Raw genomic sequence first — 11,595 nt, forward strand, 5'->3', positions numbered from 1 at the left:
TTCTTACCTGTGGTCCCGAGGCTCAAGTTTGGTCGCGGGGTGCTGCCCACGAGCTCTCTGTGATGGCAGCAACGCCCCAGTTGTTTCTTATGAGCTGACAGAATATTCAGAAATCTTAAATAGATTGCCCAATGCTTTAGAAGTAGAGGATAACTAGAGATTTCGAATTTATTCAGTGTAACTGAGTGGGTAAAAAACATTCAATATATTTCAGCTTCCTATCTCCTTTTATTATGTAGAAGTAATTATAATTGGATATATAATATAAACCACTCAAAGATTTCCACATAGCAATGGTTTGTCCCTTTGAACTTCTATATCCCTTATGACTCCACAATGCAATTCTGCAATAGATACTACACTACATATATTCTGTATTGTAGCTATCTATATTATTATTACTCATGAAATTCTGTATTCATGTACAACCTAATAGGTTCACAGCAAGTGGTGAATATAGTTTAATTATTTTCTATTTCAGTGATACTGATGCTGGCTTCATCATATTATATTTATGATTAATAAGAATTGGCAATTCTTAAATGTATGGACATGGTCTATTAACAGAAATGTCTAGATTAGTGTTTGTGCTAGCAGGAAATTATAACTTTAATAGCATATTTTATCATTTGTGCCTGATATGGCATGCATACCCATAAATTTGCATTTCCTTTGCATTTGTAGCCTGACTTCTTTACAAAGAATTAAGTAAAAGTAGAAACAGACACCTACATTTTTGTGTCATTGCGTTAAGATAATTTATAAATAAAATTAACAATATTTTAAAATTTTTATTAAATATTTTATTTACATTATATCCACATCACAGTTCTAATCCCTCCTTGTCCCTTTCTTTATTCTCTTGTTCCCTTCGACTAACCCTTCCTTTAAACTCAGAAAAATGCAGGCTTCCCCTGCATATCAACCAGCATAGACATATCAAGTTGTAGTAGGTCTTGGTACATCTTCTCCTACTGAGGCTAGATAAGGCAGACTGGGTATAGGAAAGGGATCTAAAAATTGGCAGGAGAGTCAGAGGCAGCCCCTATTTCTGCTGCTATGAATGCTGCATGAAGGTCAAACTTCACAACTGTTAAATATGTGCAGAGGAGTTAGATTCATCCCACACATGCTCTCTGGTTGGTAGTTCAGTCTGTGAACCCCTAAGGGCCAAGTTTGTTGATTGTCTGGCATTTTGGTGGTTTCCTTGACCTCGCAGGCTCCTTCTATCCTCTCTCTCACTCTTACACAGGATTTGCTAAGATCCGCTTAATGTTTGGCTGTGAGTCTCTGCATCTGTTTCCATCAGTTGCTGGATGAAGTCTCTCAATGATAAAAATGATAGTTATACTAGGTCCCTGCCAGCAAGTATAGCAGAAATGCCATTAATAGTGTCATCGATGGACTCTGTCATGGCCTGAGTCTCAAGCTGGGCCAATCATTGCCTGGACGTACCCCCAATTTCTGTTCCATCTTTGTGACTGCATATGCTGTAGGCAAGATAATTTATGGGGCTAAGGTCTTGTGGCTGGGTTGGAATATCAATACCTCCAGTTCAAGTCTTGCCTGGTTCCAGAAGATGGCTGATTTCAGGTTCCATATACCTTATAGCTAGGAGTCTTAGGTATAGCTGCTCTCATAGATTCCTGGGACTTTCCATTGTTTTAGATTTGTACTTCACCCCAGAGATGCCCCTTGCCCCAACAATTCCAGTTCTTTCTCCCAGTGCTTTCTTCATCTTACCTCAACTTGATCCCCTTAGTTGCCTTCCCCTACCCAGTCCCCTCCCCCAGCAATCACTAACATAGATTCATGTTTATTGTATTTTGCCTTCTCAGTGAGTTAACTCATCATCCCTTGGTCCCTTCCTGGTACTTATCTTTTTGTTTCTGTAGATCATAGCATAGTTATCCTGTAGTTTATTGCTGATCTCCTCTTATTAATGAGTACAAACCATGTTTGTCTTTCTGACTGGTTACCTTACTGTCAGGATCATCTCCTCTATTTGTCTGAAATGTGTACTTATTTGAAATTTGGATGAAAATTCCATGTTATCATTGTATTTAATAGATGACTAATCCATTGTGCAAATGAAATTTTTTAATCTATACTTTGGTTGAGGGATATCTATGTTGTTTCCAGTTTCTGGCTATTACAAAAAAGCTACTGTGAACATAGTAAAGCAAGTGTCTGTGTTGTTATAGAACAGCTTTGTGGAATATGCCCAGGAATGATATAGGTGGATACTGAGGTAGAATTATTTCTGGTTTTATGAGAACTGCCAAACTGATTTGCAAACTGATTTGTCAAAGTGATTTTCATGGAGGAGTGTTCTTCTTATTTTATATCTGTCTCAGTTAAGGTTTTACTGCTGGGAAGAGACATCATGACTATCATAACTCTTGCAAGGACAACATTTAATTGGTGCAGACTTATGAGGGGTTCATTATCCTCAGGGCAGGAGCATGACAGCATCCAGGCAGGAACTTCTGGACCTGAAAGTTGTGCATCTTTATCTGGAAGCTGCTAGAAGAAGACTCCCTTCCAGGCAACTAGGGTGATGGTCTTAAACCCACACTCACAGTGACACACCTCGTCCAACAAGGCCATTCCTCTTAATAGTGGCACTCCCTTGGCCAACCATATAGCAAACATCACAGCATCCTTGCCATTGTGCACTGTTACTTTAGATTTTTATCTCCACCTTTCTGACTGATGTAATATGGAATCTCAAAGTCAATTTGAGTAGCATTTCCCTGATGACTTAGGCTCCTAGACATTTCTTGAAGTGCTTTTGTGGCCATTACAGATGCCTCACTTAATACTTATCTGTTTAGATTTGTACCCATTTTTTAAAAATTGGTTTATTTTGTTTATTGACAGCTCATTTCTTGAGTTCTTCATGTATTTGGATATCAGCCTTCTGTTGGATGTAAGATTGGTAAAGATATATTCCCATTCTATAGGCATGTACGGTAAGAAGATGAACATTTTCAAAATAGAAAGAGAACGTTATAATAGCAGAGTGAATTTCAGACAGTACTCTAGTTACTACCCAAGAAGATAACAGAGTATTTAATCAACTGTGCTTCTCGGAAATAATGATAGCAGGGCAAGAATGCCATGGATTCTGGAGAAAGACTGCCTGCATTCAAATCTTGGCTCTGATTCTTGGTCTCTGTTGAGCCTGGAGCAAGCCACTTGATAATACAGTGTTGTCAGTTTGATGAGTAGACTTTGATATTTAAGTAAAATCAGTTTTTAAATTTAATATATATATATACTGAAGAAAATGTATTAATTTAAATTAAATTACATTCAAATATAACACTGTAGTGTATTTTAAGTCATTTAATTAGATTATACATTAAACTGTTTCTTTTAGTTCAGTTATCTCAATGTGTTTTGTCATAAAAATGTCACAAAAGTATATTTTCATAATAAATTAATATGTATATTCCCTTTGGTAATGAACGTTTTTCAGAAGAGCACATAAAATATACAGCAAAGAGAAATCTTGTTGGAAGTATATTTTATTGATTTTAGTTTTTAATAGTGTTTTTACAAGTAACATTTTTGCAACAGTAGGAAAATTTTAAAGTGTAAACATAAATTCTGTGTGTCATTTAGTAGATAACTTTGAATCCATATATAATGCAATTAACATATGGTCTGCCCTGCATGTATTTTTTAGAATAAAACAAGTATGTTTATTTTAAAATATATATGAAAAAATAAAATTAACTTTCAAAACTTTATTTCTAATATCATTCTAACCACCCCAAGTGTAATCCTAAGTTTCATGGAAGATATAATTTTAATTTAGCCTAATGGTTTTAATACTGAGGAAATGTATACTATTGTCAAATGGTAACATATTACACACTTCTTGTTCATGTACACATATCAAACTAAATATACATCTTATCTTTGAGTATTAAATTATTTTTTACTTATTTATTGAGAATTGGTTTTATGATGTAGGATTAACTCAAGATAATTCTACTTTAATCTCAACAGCAATGGCAATTCTGTTTTGATCTTCCACTTCCTTTAACAGTAAATATAGTATTTTATGTTCATTGAAAACTGCATACAGTACTAACAATAATTAAGTATCAATGAAAAATAAAATTAATGTAAGACAAAGTACTATACCCCGAACCACTGGGCAGTGGAACAGGGTTTGGGGGTCCACCTAGGAGAACATGGGGGACAAGAGACTCAAAGAAAGCATAGCAAGTCAAGAAGTCTGATCAAGTTGACAACTTTTAATTTTTTTCAGGCAGAAGATAGACTGGTAGAAGCAAGATGTGAGGAGGGGTTAGGTAACCACAAAAGAATGGGCCTGCCTTGGTGACCAGGATATTGGCTGGGTAAATCGGCCAGCGGGAAGAACAGGAGGGTGGGTTGCTTAGTGACCTGACCACCAGTGCTAAGTGACTTGACCACTAGTGGTAAAGGACCTGAAAACCAAATTTATTCTATCTAATGAGTTCAAGCAGAACTGCACGTGCAGGCTTAGGTAAGGCTGCTTTGATCTAACATAAAGCTATTGCTTTTGATCTAACAGAAGGCTAAAATACAATTACTTTTTAACATGAAGGCTGCCTCTGCCATCTTGAGGCTGCTCCTAACAGTAACCCATCATTCAGGCAAAGTGGAAGGCTTCAGAATGGGAAAGCATTTTTGCCAATTACATAAACAATATAGTGATAATATCTAAAACATGCAAGGAAATCAAAAGATAAAATACCTTGAGAAATAACTAATTTGGAACTTCATTGGAGAAGCTAATGCAAGGATTGTAGGAACTGAAGGGGCTTGGAACACCATAGGAAAAACAACAATATCAACCAACCAGACTCCCAAAGCTCTCAGGAACTATACCACAAACCAATGAGTACATGGGGCAAGAAGTGCATTGCTACAGCAGATATGTAGTGGAGGATTGCCTTATCACTGAGAGGGGAGACTTGTTCCTGTGGAGGCTTGTTGACCCAAGGAATGGTAGTGCGCTGAGGCAGAAGTGAGTAGGGTAGGTGGGTGTGGTCGTACCCTCATAGAGGCAGGGGAGGGGAAGGTGACAGGGAGCTTGTGGAGGAAAAAATGGGAAGGAAGATAACATGTGAAATGTAAATAAGGCCCAGAAATGAACTGATCCCATCCCAAAGCCCCCTGCTACCAAATCTCCTGGGGTAGAGAGCTGTACAACCAGAAGTATGGACCATCCAGAAACCGCAAGATAGACTTCCACATCTGCCCACATTTGCCCACATCCGTGGTCCAAGAGGAAACTGCATAGTGCCTCTGGACACAGCAATATAGGAACAGTAAGCTGAAGGTGATCTGGAACCTCAGAAGTGTGGACACTCCCATTTTCCACCCAAAAATGGAATCACCTAATACCAGCTGTACCCACTGGACACAGGGACCTAGGAGCAGTCAGGGGCAAGATCCTTCTGATTCCTGGCTACAGCAAGAGCTGAAAGACAGTCACAAGGATTGCCTACACACCTGAGAGCAGAGCACTCTGTTCACAGAAACTGCTGAAAGAAAACAGGAAAACAGGTCTATAGGAGTGCCAACACAGAGGCCTACAGGAGGGTCAAGCCACTGTCAGAAACAGCAAGACAAGCTAAAACCAGAAACAACCTGATGATGAGAGGCAAGCAGAGGAACCTGAGCAACAGAAACCAAGACTACTTGGCAATATCAGAGCATAGTTTTCCCACCAAACCAAATAATGGATATTCAAATACCCCGAAAAAGCAAGACTTAGATTTACACTCACATTTTATGATGATGATGGAGGACATTAAGAAGGACATAAATAACTCCCTTAAAGAAATACAGGACAACACAAGTAAACAAGTAGAAGCCCTTAAAGAGGAAAAACAAAAATCCCTTAAAGAATTACAGAATAACAGAGCCAAACAGGTGAAGGAATTGAACCAAACCATTCAGGATTTAAAAATGGAAATAGAAACAATAAAAAAAGTACAAAGGGAGACAACCCCGGAGACAGAAAACTCCTAGGAAGAGATCAGGAGCCACAGATACAAGCATCACCAACAGAATACAAGAGATAGAAGAGAGACTCTCAGGTGCAGATGATACCATACAAACATCGACACAATCATCAAAGATAATTTAAAATGCAAAAAGCTCCTAGTGGGAAACATTCAGGAAATCCAGGACACAATGAGAAGATCAAACTTAAGCATAATAGGTACAGAAGAGAGTGAAGACTGAATTTAAAGGGCCAGTAGATATCTTCAACAAAATTATAGAAGAAAATTTCTGTAACCTAAAGAGAGAGATACTCATAAACATACAAGAAGCCTATAGAACTCCAAATAGATTGGACCAGAAAAGGAATACCTCCTGTCACATAAGAATCAGAACACCAAATGCACAAAACAAAGAAAGACTATTAAAAGCAGTGCGGGAAAAAAGTCAAGTGACATATAAAGGCAGATCTATAAGAATTACACCAGACTTCTCACCAGAGACTATGAAAGCGAGAAGATCGTGGACAGATGTCATATAGACCCTAAGAGAACACAATTGCCAACTCAGGCTAAAATATCCAGGAAAACTATCAATTAACATAGATAGAGAAACCAAGATATTCCATGATAAAACCAAATTAATAATATCTTTCTATGAATCCAACCCTTCAAAGGATAATACATGGAGAACTCCAACACAAGGAGGTAAACTGACCCATAGAAAAAGCAAGATAGTAATCTCATTGCAACAAACCAAAAGAAGAGAGACACAGAAACATAATTCCACCTGTAAATATGAAAATAACTAGAAGCAACAACCACTATTCCTTAATATCTTTTAATATCAATGGAGTCAATTCCCCAATAAAAAGACATAGACTAACAGACTGGATACAAAAAAAGGACCCAGCATTTTGCTGCATACAGGAAACATACCTCAGAGACAAAGACAGACAGTGCCTCAGAGCAAAAGGCTGGAAAACAATTTTCCAAGCAAATGGTCTGAAGAAACAAGCTAGACTAGCCATTTTAATCTTAAATAACATCATCGTTCAACCAAAAGTCATCCAAAAAGATAAGGAAGGACACGTGATAATCATCAAAGGAAAAGAATCCACCAAGACGAACTTTCAATCCTAAATATGTATGCTCCAAATGGAAGGGGAACTGCATTCATAAATGAAACCTCGCAAAAGCTCAAATAATATATTGAACTTCACACAAAAATAGTAGGAGATTTCAACACCCCATTCTCATCAATGGACAGATCATGGAATCTGAAATTAAACAGAGACATAGAGAAACTAACAGAAGTTATGAACCAAATGGATTTAAAAGATATTTATAGAACATTTCATCCAAAAACAAAACAATATATATTCTTCTCAACACTTCATGGTACCTTCTCCAAAATGATCATATAGTTGGTCACAAAACAGGCCTCAACAGGTACAGGAAAATAGAAATAATCCAATGCATCCTATCAGATCACCAAGGACTAAGGCTGGTCTTCAATAAAAACAATAAGGGGAGAATACCTACATATATATGGAAGTTGAACAATGTTCTACTCAATGACAACTTGGTCAAGGAAGAAATAAAGAAAGAAATTAAAGACTTCTTAGAATTTAATGAATATGAAGGCAAAACATAACCAAACTTATGGGACAATGTAAACCAGTGTTAAGAGGAAACTCAGAGCTCTAAATGCCTCCATAAAAGACAGGAGAGCATATATATTTAACAGCTTTACAGCACACCTAGAAGAACTACAACAGAAAGAAACAAATACACCCAAGAGGAATAGAAGGCAGGAAATAATCAAACTCATGGCTGAAATCAACCAACTAGAAACAAAAAGGACTATACAAAATCAACAAAACCAGGAGCTGGTACTTTGATAAACCCGTAGCCAGACTAATCTGAGGGCACAGAAATGAAAAGGGAGACATAACATAATCTGAGGAAATTCACAAAATCATAAAATCCTACTACAAAAGCATATATTCATCATTACTGAAAAATCTGAAAGAAGTGGACAGTTTTCTAGACAAATACCAGGTACCAAAGTTAAATCAGGAACAGATAAACCATCTGAACAACCCCATAACTCTTAAAGAAATAGAAGCAGTTATTAAAAGTCTCCCAACCAAAAAGAGCCCAGGATCAGATGAGTTTAGTGCAAAATTGTATCAGATCTTCATAGAAGACCTCATACCAATACTGTCCAAACTATTCCACAAATAGAAACAGATGGAGCACTACCAAATTCCTTCTATGAAACCACAATTATTCTTATACCTAAAACACTAAAAGACGCAACAAAGAAAGAGAACTTCAAACCAATATCCCTTATGAATATCGACCCAAAAATACTTAATAAAATTCTATCAAACCGAATCCAAGAACACATCAAAACGATCATCCATCATCATCCATTATGATGGAGTAGACTTCATGCCATGGACAAAGGGATTGTTAAATATATGGAAATCCATCAATGTAATCAACTACATAAACAAACTCAAAGATAAAAACACGTGATAATTTCATTAGATGCTGAGACAGCAGTTGGCAAAATTCAACACCTGTTTTTTTGATAAAGATCCTGGAAAGATCAGGAATTCAAGGCCCATACTGAAACATAGTAAAAGCCATATATATTAGCTAATATCAAACTAAATGGAGAGAAACTTGAAGCAATCTCTTGAAGCAAAAGGCTGCCCACTCTTTCACTACTTATTCAATATAGTACTCAAAGTCCTAGGCAGAGCAATCAGACAAAGAAAAGCAGTCAAAGGAATACGAATTGTAAAACAAGAAGTCAAAATATTACTATTTGCTGATGATATGATAGTATAGTTAAGTGACCACAAAAGTTCCCCCAAAGAACTACTAAACCTGATAAACAACTTCAGCTAAGTGTCTGGATATAATTTTAACTCAAACAAATCAGTAGCCTTCCTCTACTCAAAGGATAAACAGGCTGAGAAAGAAATTAGGGAAATGACACCTTTACAATAATCACAAATAATATAAAATACCACGGTGTGACTCTAACCAAACAAGTGAAAGATGTGTATAACAAGAATATCAAGTCTCTGAAGAAAGAAATGAAGATCTGAGAAGATGGAAAGACCTCCCATGCTCATGGAGTGGCAGGATTAATTTAGTAAAAATGACAATTTTGCCATAAGCAATCTACAGATTCAAAATGCAATCCACATCCAAATTCCAACTCAGTTCTTCTTAGAGATAGAAACAGCAATTTGCAAATTCATTTAAAAGAACAAAAACCCAGGATAGTAAAAATTGTACTCAACAATAAAAGAATTTCTGGGTGAATCACCATCCCTGACTTCAAGCAGTAATAGAGATCAATAGTCATAAAAAATGTATGGTATTGGTACAGAGACAGGCAAATAGTTCTGTGGAACAGAACTGAAGACCCAGAAATGAAGGCACACACTTAATATTCACTTGATCTTTGACAAAGGAGCTAAAACCATCCAATGGAAGAAAGAGCATTTTCAACAAATGGTGCTGATTCAACTGGGGGTCAGCATGTAGAAGAATGCAAATCAATCCATTCTTATCACCATGTACAAAGCTTAAGTCCAAGTGGATCAAGGACCTCCACATCAAATCATAAACATTCAAACTAATAGAAGAATAAGTGAGGGATAGTCTCGAACACATGGTCACTGGGGAAAATTTTCTGAACAAAACACCAATGGTTTATGCTCTAAGATCAAGAATTGACAAAAGGGACCACATAAAACTGCAAAGTTTCTGGAAGACAAAAAACACTGTGATTAGAACAAATGAGCAACAAACAGCTTTGGAAAATATCTTTGCCAATCTTACATCTGATAGAGGGTTAATATTCAAATATACAAAGTACTCAAGAAATTAGACTCAAGAGAGCCAAAGAACCCTATTAAAAATGGGGTACAGAGCTACACAAAGAATTCTCAGCCGAGGAATATCAAATGGCTGAGAAGCACCTAAAGAAATGTTCAATATCTTAGTCATTAGAGAAATGCAGATCAAAACAACACTGAGATTACAGTTCACCCCAGTCAGAATGTCTAAGATAAAACACTCAGGTGATAGTAGATGCTGGTGAGGATGTGGAGAAAGAGGAACACTCTTCCCTTGTTGGTGGGATTGCTAACTGGTACAACCACTCTGGAAATCAGTCTGGAATTCCCTCAGACAATTGACCATTGCACTACCTGAGGTGCCAGCTATACCACTCTTGGGCATATAGCCAAAAGGTGCTTCAACATACAACAGAGACACATGCTCCCCTATGTTCATAGCAGCCTTATTTATAATATCCAGAATCATGAAAGAACCTAGATGCCGTTCAAGAGAGGAATGGATCCAGAGAATGTGGTAATCTACACAATGGAGTACTAATCAGCTGTCAAAAACAATGACTCCATGAAATTCATAGGCAAATGGATTGAAATAGAAAATATCATTCTGAGTGAGTAACCCAATTACAGAAAAACACACATAGTATGCACTCACTGATACATGGATATTACCCCAAAATCTCAAATTACCCAAAATGCAATCCACAGACCACATGAAGCTCAAGAAAGATGACCAAAACGTGGATTCTTCACTCCTTCTTAAAAGGGGGAACAAAAATATCCGTAGGAGTGGATATGGAGGCAAAGTTTAGAGCAGAGTTGAAGGAATGGCCATTCAGAGCCCACCCCACCCACATATGGCACATATATATATATATATATATAAATATATATATATATATATATATATATATATATATATATATATATATATATATATATATACAGCCACCAAAACCAGTTAAGATTGATGAAGCTAAGAAGTGCATGGTGTAGCAATGAATAGCTTAGTAAGGGCACCAGTGGAAGGGGAAGCCCTTAGTCCTGCCAAGACTGAACCCCCAGTGAACAGGATTATTGGGGGGAGGGCGGTAATGGGAGGAGGATGGGGAGGAGAACACCCATATAGAAGGGGAGTGGGAGGGGTTAGGGGCATGCTGATCTGGAAACTGGGAAAGGGAATAACATTTGAAATGTAAATAAGAAATACCTAATTTAATAAAGATGGAGAAAAAAAAAAGAAGTTCATGGTTACCCGTACAGGATATAGATCTCTCCTGAGAGACACAACCAGAGTCAAATACTGTGGCGAATGTTAGCAACAAATCACTGAACTGAGAAAGGGACCCTCGTTAGAGGAATTAGAGAAAGGATTGAAAGAGCTGAAGGGGATTACAACCTCATAAGAGCAACAATGCCAACCAACCAGAGCTTCTGGGCACTATACCACTACACAAAGACTATGCATGGACTGACCCAGGGCTCCAACTGCACATGGAGCAGAGGATGGTCATGTTGGGGCACCAGTGGAAGGGGAAGCTCTTGGTCCTGCCAAAGTTGGACCCCCAGTGGAATGGAATTTTGGGAGGTTAAGGGGGACTTATGTGAAGAATACCCTTTTGGGGAGTGGAAATGGAAAGTGATAGGGAATAACATTTGAAATGTAAATAAAAATATACCCAATAAAAAAAATTAAA

Source organism: Rattus norvegicus, chromosome 13 (genome assembly GCF_036323735.1).
Source record: "Rattus norvegicus strain BN/NHsdMcwi chromosome 13, GRCr8, whole genome shotgun sequence".
Lineage (NCBI taxonomy): Eukaryota > Metazoa > Chordata > Mammalia > Rodentia > Muridae > Rattus > Rattus norvegicus.